The 12,573-nt window shown below is 42.4% G+C and overlaps 1 protein-coding gene across 4 annotated transcripts in view; it reads left to right on the top strand.

Moving 5' to 3' along the window:
* SLC23A2 (solute carrier family 23 member 2) overlaps positions 1 to 12,573 on the top strand; it is a 143,806-nt gene that overhangs the window by 4,902 nt on the left and 126,331 nt on the right. For 2 of the 4 annotated variants that reach the window (XM_049868808.1, XM_049868806.1), the window contains exon 2: positions 648 to 725. The exons of the other annotated variants lie outside the window; for them this stretch is intronic. The gene's annotated coding sequence lies outside the window, so the exon portion shown is untranslated. The remainder of the gene's footprint in view (positions 1 to 647; positions 726 to 12,573) is intronic. 4 annotated transcript variants of the gene reach the window in all.

Raw genomic sequence — 12,573 nt, 5'->3', positions numbered from 1 at the left:
ATGATATATTTGCTTTTTAATACTTTTGTCCGTTGCAGCAGACTTGTCCAGTGCAACACGCTGTTTGATTTCTTGACTGCTGCTTCCGTGGGCATTGATTGTGGGTCCAAGTAAAATGAAATCCTTGACAACTTCAAACTCTTTGTTTATCATGATGTTGCTTATTGGTCCAGTTGTGAGGATTTTAGTTTTCTGTATTTTTAGTTTTCACATTTCTTTGAGGTGCAATCCATACTGAAGGGTGTAGTCTTTGATCTTCATCAGTAAGTGCTTCAAGTCTTCTTCTCTTTCAGCAAGCAAGGTTGTGTCATCTGCCTATCACAGGTTGTTGATGAGTCTTCCTCCAATCCTGATGCCCAGTTCTTCTTCATACAGTCCAGCTTCTTGGATTATTTGCTTAGCTCACAGATTGAATAAGGATGATGAAAGGATACAACCCTGACACACACCTTTCCTGATTTTAAACCACACAGTATCCCCTTGTTCTGTTTGAACAACTGCCTCTTGCTGTACGTACAAGTTTCATGTGAGCACAATCAAGTTTTCTGGAATTCCCATTCTTTGCACTGTTACCCATAATTTGTTATGATCCACACAGTCCAGTACCTTACACAGGTAAACATCTTTTTGGTATTCTCTGCTTTCAGCCAAGATCCGTCTGACATCAGCAGTGATACCTCCCTGAATCTACGTCCTCTTCTGAATCCAGCCTGAATTTCTCGCAGGTAATAGCCATCCTAGCGGGAGTAAGGAAACCTGGTGGTAGTGATTAAGAGCTCAGCTGCCAACCAAAAGGTTGGTAGTTTGAATCCACCAGGCACTCCTTGGAAACCCTATGGGGCGGTTCTACTCTGTCCTGTAGGGTTGCTATGAGTTGGAATTGACTCAAAGGCAATGGGTTTGGTTTAGTGGGAGTGAAATATGGTATCTCATTGTGGTTTAATTTGCATCTCTCTGATGGCTAATGACACTGAACATCTTTTTCATGTATTTGGTGGCCATTTGAATGTCCTCTTCGGTGAAATTTCTATTCAAGTCCATTGCCCGTTTTTTGATTACGTTGTCTTTTTGTTGTTCAAGTTTTGTGTATGTTTTGGTTATTAAATTCTTGTCAGGTATATGGTTTTGAAGATATTTTCCCAGTCAGTAACGTCTCTTCACTTTTTGGGTAAAGCCTTTTGATGAACAAAAGTTTTAAATTTTTATGAGGTCCCATTTATTTATTTTGCCTTTGCTATTTGTGCTTTTGTTATCATATTAGATTAATCCATTGTTGAAAGCTAGGCCTGATACTGTTGCCCCTGCTTTTTTCGTCCAAGAATTTTATTGTTTTAAGTTGTATATTTAGGTCCTTAATTCATTTTGTATTTGTTTTTGTGTATGGTATGAGACATGAATCCTGGTTCGTTTTTCTGCATGTGGCAATTCAGTGTTCCCAGCACCATTTATTGAAGACACTGTTCTTTTTCCATCAAATGGACTTAGCACCCTTGTCAAGAATTGGTTCACCACACATATGTGAGTTTATTTCTGAACTCTCAGTTCTATTCCTGTGGTCTCTGTTTCTGTTGTTATACCAGTACTAGGCCATTTTGATTACTGTGGCTGTACTCAATGTTTTAAAACCAGGAAATGTGAGTCCTCCTACTTTGTTCTTCTCTTTCAACATTGCTTTAGCTATTCGGCCTCTTGCTCATTCCTTATAAAGTTGAGGATTGGTTTTTCTAGTTCTGTAAAGAAGGCTGTTGGGATTTTGGTCGGGATTGCATGGACTCTATAGATCATTTTACATAGTACTGACAGTTTAACGATATTAAGTCTTCCATTCCATGAACGTGGAAGATCTTTGGACTGACTTTTTAACAGGGACACTCTGGCTGTTGCTGTGTGAGAATAGGTGGAAGCTTGGAAGGGCCGGGCAGAGCAACAAGGGAGGTCAGCCAGAAAGCTGGTGCGGGACAGACGGTGGGGTCAGACCAGAGTGGTGGGGGTCACAGCAGCGTGAGGCGGTTGGATTCTGAGGTGGGGCTGAGGAGATTGGCTCATGGATTAGATGTGGGAGGTGAGAGAGGGAGTCAAGGGGACTTCAGTGTCTCTGGCCTGAGCACCTAGAAAGAAAGCAGCCATTGACTGACGTACCAGAGAAGTTGTTTTAGGACATGTTTAGTTGTGATGCCCTCTTGACACACGCAAATGGAGCAGAAAAGCAGTTGGTGGACATTTGTGAGTAGGTCCTTGCTGGAGATATAAATCTTCTTGGGAACTTTTCATTGTCCTCTGTGTTAATTCTCTCCTCTAGACCTCAGGCAAGGCCATGTTCTCAGGTCTAGGTGGCCTCTACAGCCCTCCACGCAGGAGAGTTTCATACACTCATTTATTAACCATTTTTTTTCTTGCGCTACTTCAGTGGGGTTGCATCTTACATAGGCCTGGAGTCTAAAGACAGTATACACACACACACACACACACATAAAACACCAAACCTGTTGTCATTGAGTTGATTCTGACTCATGGCGACCCCATGTGTTACAGGGTAGACTTGAGCTCCACGGAGTTTTCATGGCTGTTATCTTTATGGAAGCAGACCACCAGGCCTTTCTTCTGTGGTGCCATTGGGTGGGTTTGAATTGCCAACCTTTCGGTTAGTAGCTCAGTGCAAACCATTTGCTCCACCCAGGGACCTAAAGACAGTACAGGAGGCAAAACTCTGCATTTGTCAAAAATGACCCATGAAAATTTCTTTAATCCCAGAAGGTGTGGTAGACATGTTTTGCATATGCACCCTATACAGAAATGTCTTAAGTATTCAAGTATGTAGCAAATACAGTAGTGAACAGTGTGTAATTTCATAGAGGATCACATTCAGGACTCAGATCCAGTGTTCTCACTGCTGTGAACTTTTCAGCAACTTTAGATTACAGCTTGCAGCCACTTCTTGTTGGTCATCCTCTTGACTAGTTCTTAGTCGTTGATTCTCTGCAGCCTCAATTAATTCATCAGGTTTGTACTTCAATGACGAGGTCAAGGTTGCCTTGGCATCCACTATACTTGGCTGCCCCAAACCATGGTTAGTGGTCAGGAAAACCTTCTTCACTGATGTGTTCGTTCCATAGGTTTTGCCAACAGCAGCTGATCATTCAGCCTTCCTTGCGTCCATTGTCCTTGGGCATCTTACCGAGTTACCCCTTTCTCTATTGTATGAGCGTGACTCTTACAGAGTTGTATCCTTCCATCTTCTAAGTTGAATGTGAGGGTGCAGGTGTGATAAGACGTGCTTCTCCTCTCTAGGAGCCTCTGCAAGCAATAGAGGGGGCCCACGTAAGGCAGCCTCATGTGATGGGGCTGATGCAGTAATGATAGTGTTGTTGGCCATTGCCTGTGTGCGGGGCACATGAGGTCATTTTCTCTAGTCCTAACAACCACTAGGCAAGGTGCTTCTGGACTGTGTTTTATCAGTGAAGGAACTGGAGCTCAGGGAACGTCTACAAGTTAACCCCTGGGACTTGAATTCTGGTCTTAGTGCTCCACTAAACCATGCAGCCTTTCCATGACTGAATGCTATTCCTGTATCTTGCCTAAAGGTCTGAGTTCCTAAGTTCCTGTTACCATAGGAGACAGTAGAGAAGGCAGCCTCAGTTGAGTGCCAGGTGCTCTGCCGGCACTTTTGTGTGTTCACTAATGCCATTTACTCACAGCAGTCTTGTGGGATAGCCATTATTATTTTCATTTTACAGCTGTGGCTGCTGAGCTTTGGTGGGAGGCAACCTCCTCGACCAGGGTCATAGTGCTGCCAAGTGGCAGAGTCAGGGTTTGGCCCTGAGCTGGTCTGATTGCAAGGTTTGAAGTTAGACTGCGATTGAGCTGTGCCTCACTGTGATCCAAGATGCTTTTCGAGGATTTAGGATTGACAGTAGGGTTGGGCGGGAAAAGGTGGGAGCCGCATTCCAGACAGGGAACAGCATGAACAGAGGCGGAGAGGCATTGAGAGGGCAGTGATTGAGTGCATCAGGATAGCTGGAGGCTGGGAGTGTGGGGAGGGGAGGCAGGTCTTACAGAGTATAAAGGTCTTTTGACTCTATTATCAGGAGGTTTGAATTTCTTGCTCGTGTTTTTCTAGGTTGTTTTTCTCCCCTATGTGGTGACTTGGGGATCTAGCCTCCTTCTGTGTGATCACACAACTGACTTCAAGTTGTGGCTTCCAAGGTTGCCGTGGAATATCATGCATAGAAGATTTTTTTTTACGGGCAAAGCTTGGAAGTAGTATTTTTTTTTCCCATTGTCTGTTGGTTCTAGCCTAGATGCAAGGGGGCTGGGAAATGGGCTCTTTCTGTGTCCTCATGAGGGAAATAGCTTTGAGTCTGCTGTAGTACCTGTCTGAATCCTGTTGTTCTTATTTTTCAGTTGATTGTCTTGAGCAGTGGGATGCAGACCTCAAATTCTTGTAAAAAGACAAGACTTACTGGTCTGACTGAGACTAGAAGGACCCCAGAGGCCATGGTCCCCAGACCTTCTGTTAGCCCAAGACTGGATGAGAGGCTGACTTGATTTGTAAACTTTCACTTAAAGCACACAGACAAAAAATTTCTTGTGTTTTAGGTGAATGTTTACAGCGCAAATTAGCTTTTCATTCAATAGAAATTTCATTCATAGTAGGAATTCCTGTGTGGTGGAAGTAGTTAAGTGATATGCTGCTAACAGAAAGGTTGGTGGTTCCAGTCTTTTCCAGACGCCCGGTGATCTACTTCTAAAAAAATCGGCCATTGAACCCTTATGGAGCACTGTTTTACTCTGACACACCTGGAGTTGCCGTGAGTTGGGGTCTGTTCGTTGGCAACTGGTTAGTCATAACAGCTGCAAATGTTTTTATTTTACTTTCCTTTAGTTTTAAGTTTCTTTTTCGTAGTGAATTGCAGAGTACTTCCAAAACAGAGATTTAAGTTTCTTTTTCGAAATGAATTGTAGAGTACTCCCAAAACAGGTTTAAATGGTAGGCTAGTAGTCATTCTTTTCTTCTTGACTTTTATTGGAAGCATATAATCTTTCATGGTATTAAAGAAATATCTTCTTCTCAGTCGCTTTTTTCACTAAATGACAATATTCTACATAGAAGATTTTTTTTTTCCTTTAAATGCTTTATTGTATTTTTGGTGAAGGTTTACACAGCAGTTAAGTTCCCATTAAATAATTTCTACACTGATTGTTCAGTGACATTGGTTACATTCTTCATAATGCATGAATGTTCTCATTGTTTTTTCCTTCTGGATGCTCTGTTTCCATTAATCTAGTTTCCTTGCCCCCCGCTTACATTCTCATTTTTGTTTTAAAGTAATTGTTGATGGTTTCTGTCTCATATAGGTGATTTTTTTTTTTTCTGTTACAAGTGATATTGTTTTGTTAGTCAGTCTTATTTAGCTACAAGGTGACCTCAGGCGTTAGTATGAAGAGTATCTCAATAGCAGGGCAGTCGTCCTGGGGAGTCCTCCAGTCTCAACCATTCCAGTAAGTCTGTTTTTGTTTTTTTGGAATTTGAGGTTCTGTTTCACATTTTTCTCCCATTCTGTCAGGGCCCATCTGTTGTGGCCCTATGTAGTGTTTTGTAATGAACAAAACTTATTAGCTTGGCTTTGACCCTGGAATCGCCACATTTTTGGTAGAATATGGCCCTTTTATTGTGGTGATTCTCCAAATAAGCTCAGTTTCCCTCTTGATTTGAGGATGACCCCAAATTCTTGCCACAAGGATTTGAGCCCGTTCCTTGGGGTTCGTCCCAGGGGTTTCTGTTTTATAGACCATGCCGTCAAATTGTGCAGCTGCGTGTGTCTTTTGTGTGAGTGAGCCTTACCTGTGGACTTCCTTTGAAAATGCTTTCTGTCAAAGAAGTTCACTGGGTTTTTGTTTCTCTTTACTCTTCAGCCTCTCTGAGGATGAACCGGATGTGCTGGCAGTAGCGACTTGGCTCTTCCTTCCTTCAGTCCTCCTACCCACCAGCCTGAATGGTGTTTGTTGGTGGGTGCTGTTGAGTCAGTTTTGACTCATAGCAACCACATGTGACAGAGTAGAATGACTTTATAGGATTTTCTTGGCTGTAATCTTTATGGGAGCAGATTGCCGGGTCTTTCTCCCGCAGAGCCACTGGGTAGGTTCGCACTGCTGAGCACTTAAACCATTGTACCACCAGGGCCTAAGTTCTTCTGTTTTTTTTTTTTTTTTTAATTTTATTGTGTTTTACTCAACCCACCTGGAGCAAAGGAGAATGAAGAGCACCAAAGACACAGGTAAATATAAGCCCAAGAGACAGAACCAAACCAAACCAAACCCATTGCTGTTGAGTCAATTCGGATTCATAGCGACCCTATAGGACAGGGTAGAACTGCCCCCATAGAGTTTCCAAGGAGCGCCTGGTGGACTCAAATTGCTGACCTTTTGATTAGCAGCCGTAGCACTATGCCACCAGGGTTTTCCAAGAGACAGAAAGGGCCACATAAATCAGAGACTACGTTAGCCTGAGACGAGAAGAACTAGATGGTCCCTGGCTACAACTGATGGCTGCCCTGACAGGGAACACAACAGAGAATCCCCGAGGGAGCAGGAGAGCTGTGGGATGCAGACCTCAACTTCTATTAAAAAGTCCAGAGTTAATGGTCTGACTGAGACTAGTGGGACCCCAGAGGTCGTGGTCCCCAGAGCTTCTGTTAGCCCAAGACAGGAACCATTCCCAAAGTCAACTCTTCAGACAGGGATTGGACTGGGCTATAAGACAGAAAATGATACTGGTGAGGAGTGAGCTTCTTCGCTCAGGTAGACATGTGAGACTATGTGGGCAGCTCCTGTTTGGAATCGAGGTGACACGGTAGAGGGGGCAGAAGCTGGTTGAATGGACATGGGGAATACAGGGTGGAGAGGAGGAGTGTGCTATCTCATTAGGGGGAGAGCAGCTAGGAGCATGTAGCAAGGGGTATATATAAATTTTGTATGAGAGACTGACTTGACTTGTAAACTTTCACTTAAAGCACAATAAAAAAATATTTCTTGTGTTTTAGGTGAAAGTTTACAGTGCAAATTAGTTTTTCATTCAAAAATTTATACACAGATTGTTTTGTGACATTGGTTCCAATTCCCACAATGTGTCAGCACTCTCCCCCTTTCCCTTTGCACCCTGGGTTCTCAGCATCCATTCGTCCAGGTCTCCTGTCCCTTCCTGCCTTTTCGTCTTTGCTTTTGGGCAGATGTTGCCTGTTTGGTCTCATATACTTGATTGAACTAAGAAGCACATTCCTCATGCATGTTATTGTTCGTTTTATAGGCCTGGCTAATCTTTGGCTGAAAGGTGGACGTCCGGAGTGGCTTCAGTTCTGAGTTAGCAGAGTGTCCTAGGGCCATAGTCTGTGGGGTTCCTCCACTCTCTGTCAGACCAGTAAGTCTGGTCTTTGTGAATTTGAATTTTGTTCTACTGCACCTGCTTTTTAACACCCAGTGTGAGTTCGGGCCTTGCATTTTCCTACTGGTTTCTAATGATTGGAATCTCTGGGTATTGCAAACGGTTAATGAGCTGGGCTGCTAACCGAAAGGTTGGAGGTTCAAGTCTATCCAGAGTTGCCTTGGAAGAAAGGCCTGGCAGTTGACTCCCAAAAAATCAGCCCCTGAAAACCCCTTGGAGCACAGTTCTACTCCATACACAGAACGTCGCCGTGAGTCGGAATCAACTCTGCAGCAACTGCTTTTTCTAAAGCTTGACACAGAGTGGGGCGTTGGTAGCCATGCTTTCCGATTTCCCTGTTGGAGCTGCTGTAGACCCCCTGGCAGGGCCCTGAATTTAGGTGGTTCAGGAATCTCCTCTGAACCCTTCTCGGAAGCCTGGGTGGTCAGTGGGAGAAAGAATCTCTTTTATCACTTCCTTTGGCCAGTGAAAACATCAAGTCAGATTCACTTTTTCTAGTGTTTAGTTCAGTGCTTAGGGCACTGCTCCTGAGTGGCTTCAACTTTTTTTTCAGTTTCTGTTTTTTGACTTAGGGATCTCCCACTTATTTTTTTATTTCTTGAATCAGTGTCAATCAGTTCCTAAATACATATTTTCCAGAATTTTTGTTTTGACCGACCATAAAAAAAAAACCCAGCGCCGTCGAGTCAATTCCGTAGTAGATAGAATTTTCATATGTATGTGTATGTGTGTGTATATATATATATGCATAAGCATATATATAACAACTCAAACCTGTTGCTGTTCAGTTAAGTCTGACTCATAGCTACCCTATAGGTCAGAGTAGAACTGCTCATAGGGTTCCTAAGGAGTAGCAGGTGGATTTGAACTGCTGACCTTTTGGTTAGCAGCTGAGCCCGTAACCGCTATGCCACCAGGGCTCTCTCTCTGTGGAGCAGTGTGTGCGTGTGTGTGTATGTATCTTAAAAGTTCCACAAAATGGCAGTTGACCTTAATGCTGTGTATTCTGATATTTTCTATTTTGATTTCACGGAAAAAAAGCAAAAAACAAAACTTGGTTATAGCCCCTAAACTGATTTTTTTTTTTAAAATAATTTTTATTGTGCTTTAAGTGAAAGTTTACCAATCAAGTCAGTCTCTCACATAAAAACTTACATGCACCTTGCTGCATATTCCTGATTACTCCCCCCGCCCCCACCGTGAGATAGCCCGCTCCCGCCTTCCACTCTCTCTTTTCGTGTCCATTTTGCCAGCTTCTAAGCCAGACCTCTACCCTCCAGGCAGGAGATGCCAACATAGTGTCAAGTGTTCACCTGATGCAAGTAGCTCACGCCTCACCAGCATCCCTCTCCAACCCATCGTCGAGTCCAATCCATGTCTGACGAATTGACTTTGGGAATGGTTCCTGTCCTGGGCCAACAGAAGGTCTGGGGGCCATGACCACCAGGGTCCTTCTAATTTCAGTCAGCCCAGTAAGTCTGGTCTTTTTATGAGAATTTGAGGTCTGCATCCCACTGCTCTCCTGCTCCAGGGGTTCTTTGTTCTGTTCCCTGTCAGGGCAGTCATCAGTTACAGCCAGGCACCGTTTAGTTCTTCTGATCTCAGTGGCCCTTACCCCTAAACTGATTTTGTGATCTTGGCATGACATGTGTGGCTCTGAGAAGTAGGGCCTTTGAGATAGAATGCTTTAATTTATTCATTCAGCGAGTGGTCAAGGAACTACTTTCCTTCTTTGGGAATGGCAGGGAGGGGCTCCTGACACTCAGAATAACATTAAAAAAAAAAAGAAAAAAGCCTTTTTGGATAAATTGACATACCATGAGATTCACCCTTTAAAATTATATAATTCCGTTGCTTTTAGTGTGTTTACAGAGTCGTACAACATAATGCTGTATAATTTCAGAACATTTTCACCATCCCCAAAAGAAGCTCGTACCCATTAGCAGTCACCTCCTCATTTTCTCCGTCTCCGCAACCCCTGGATAGTACTATCTACACTCTGTTCCTGTGGACTTGGCTTTTCTGGACATTTCACATGATTGGAGTCATCGAGTGTGTGGTCTTTAGTGACTAGCTTCTTTTACTTAGCATGATCTTTTCAAGGTTCATCCATGTAGTAGCATGTATCAGGACTTCATTCCTTTCTATTACTGAGTGATATTCCATTGTATGGGTATATTACATTTGTTTATCCATTTGTCGGTTGATGGACATTCGGGTTGTGTCTCCTTTTTGGCTGTTATGAATGATGCTGCTGTGAACATTTGTGTGTAAGTTTTCGTGTGAACATACGCTTTCGCTTCACCTAGGAGTAGAATTACTGGGTCACATGGTAATTCTGTGTTTAACATTTTGAGGAACTGCCCAAAAACCGTTTTCCAAATTGGGTGTACCAGCAATGTATGGACCAATTTCTTCACATTCTCACCAACACTTGTAATTGTCCTTTTGATTCTAGCCATTCTAATGGGTCTGAGGTGGTATCTCATTGTGGCTTTGATTTACATTTTCCTAATGACTAATGATCCTGAGCATCTGTTCTTGGACTTACTGGCCACTTTGTATGTCTTCTTTGGAGAAATGTCTACTCAGATTCTTTGCCCATTAAAAAAAAATAATTTATTTCTGTTCGTTGAGACTATACACAGCAGAACGTAACACCAGTTCAACAATTTCTACATGTACAGTTCAGTAACAATGATTATATTCTTTGAGTTATAAAATTATTCTCATCTTTTTTCTGAGTTGTTCCTCCTGTTAACATAAACTCAGTGTCCCCTAAGTTTCCTGTCTCATCTTTTGAGTTGCTTTTGTCAGTTTGATCCTACATAGATAAACCTTAAAAGAGCATAATGCTCAAGGCAGATATTTTTACTAGTTAAGCTAAATTGTTGTTTGGTTTTAAGAAGACTTCAAAGGATATTTTTGGTTTAAGGTTTAAAGATTATATCAGAGCAGTGGATTCAGGGGTTCATCCATCTGTTATGGCTTCAGAAAGTTTGGATTCTCTTTGCCCACTTTTTAATTGGGTTGCCTTTTTATAAAATCCCATTTAGCTATTTTTTTCTATTTTTGCTTCTGTTTTTGCTGTCATATAAGAAGCCATTACCTAACAAGGTCATGAATATTTACCTCTGTGTTTCCTTCTAGATATAAGTCTGTGATCCATGTTGAATTAATTTTTGTATATGGTGTGAGGTAGGGATTAAACTTCATTCTTTTACATGTGGATTTTCAGTTATCTCATTACCTTTGTTGAAAGTCATTTGACCATAAATGGTAGGGTTTGTTTCTGGACTTCATATTCTCTTCCATTGATCTATATGTCTGTCCTTATGCCAGTACCACACTGTCTTGATTACTATAGTTTTGACCTTGTTGCTGCTAGGTGCTGTCGAGTCAGTTCCGACTCATAGCGACCTTATGCGTGACAACGGAACACTGCCCAGTCCTGTGCCATCCTTACAATCATTGTTATATTTTAGCTCATTGTTGCAGCCACTGTGTCAGTCCACCTCGTTGAGGGTCTTCCTCTTTTCCACTGATCCTGTACTCTGCCAAGCATGATTTCCTTCTCCAGGGACTGATCCCTCCTGACAACATGTCCAAAGTATGTAAGGCGCATTCTCGCCATCCTTGCCACTAAGGAGCATTCTGGTTGTACTTCTTCCAAGACAGATTTGTTCCTTCTTTTGGCAGTCCATGGCATATTCAATATTCTTCATCAACAACACAATTCAAAGGTGTCAACTCTTCTTCGGTCTTCCTTATTCATTGTCCAGCTTTCACATGCATATGATGTGATTGAAAATACCATGGCTTGGGTCAGGTGCACCTTAGCCTTCAGGGTGACACCTTTGCTCTTCAACACTTTGAAGAGGTCCTCTGCAGCAGATTTACCCAGTGTAGTGCGTCTTTTGATTTCTTGACTGCTGCTTCCATGGCTGTTGATTGTGGATCCAAGTAAATGAAATCCTTGACAACTTCAATCTTTTCTCCGTCTATCATGATGTTGCTCATTGGTCCAGTTGTGAGGATTTTTGTTTTCTTTATGTTGAGGTGCAATCCATACTGAAGGGTGTGGTCTTTGATCTTCATTAGTAAGTGCTTCAAGTCCTCTTCACTTTCAGCAAGCAAGGTTGTGTCATCTGCATAACGCAGGCTGTTAATGAGTCTTCCTCCAATCCTGATGCCCCATTCTTCTTCATATAGTCCAGCTTCTTGTATTATTTGCTCAGCATGCAGATGCATTGATAGTTACTGGCGATTGGAATGCGAAAGTTGGAAACAAAGAAGAAGGATCAGTAGTTGGAAATTACAGCCTTGGTGATAGATACAATGCCGGAGGTCGAATGATAGAATTTTGCAAGAGCAACAACTTCTTCATTGAAGATACCTTCTTTCACCAACATAAACAGCGAGTATACACATGGACCTTGCCAGATGGAACACACAGAAATCAAATTGACTACATCTGTGGAAAGAGACGATGGAGAAGCTCAATATCATCAGTCAGGACAAGGCCAGCAGCCGACTGTGGAACAGACCATCAATTGCTCATATGCAAGTTCAAGCTGAAACTGAAGAAAATCAGAGCAAGTCTATGAGAGCCAAAATATGACCTTGAGTATATCCCACTTGAATTTAGAGACCATCTCAAGAATAGATTTGACACATTGAACACTAGTGACCAAAGACCAGACGAGTTGTGGAATGACATCAAGGACATCATCCATGAAGAAAGCAAGAGGTCACTGAAAAGACAGGAAAGAAAGAAAAGACCAAGATGGATGTCAGAGGAGACTCTGAAACTTGCTCTTGAGCTTTGAGCAGCTAAAGCAAAAGGAAGAATTGATGAAGTAAAAGAATTGAAGGGAAGATTTCAAAGGGCCTCTCGAGAAGACAAAGTAAAGTATTATAATAACATATGCAAAGAGCTGGAGATGGAAAACCAAAAGCGAAGAACACGCTCGGCGTTTTTCAAGCTGAAAGAACTGAAGAAAAAATTCAAGCCTTAAGTTGCAATAGTGAAGGATTCTATGGGGAAAATATTAAACGATGCAGGAAGCATCAAAAGAAGATGTAAGGAACACACAGAGTCATTATACGAAAAAGAACTAGTCAATGTTCAGCCA

This window comes from Elephas maximus, chromosome 25 (genome assembly GCF_024166365.1).
Source record: "Elephas maximus indicus isolate mEleMax1 chromosome 25, mEleMax1 primary haplotype, whole genome shotgun sequence".
NCBI lineage: Eukaryota > Metazoa > Chordata > Mammalia > Proboscidea > Elephantidae > Elephas > Elephas maximus.
The sequence above is the reverse complement of the archived record's forward strand: the minus strand, read 5'-3'. Positions and strand labels throughout refer to the sequence as shown.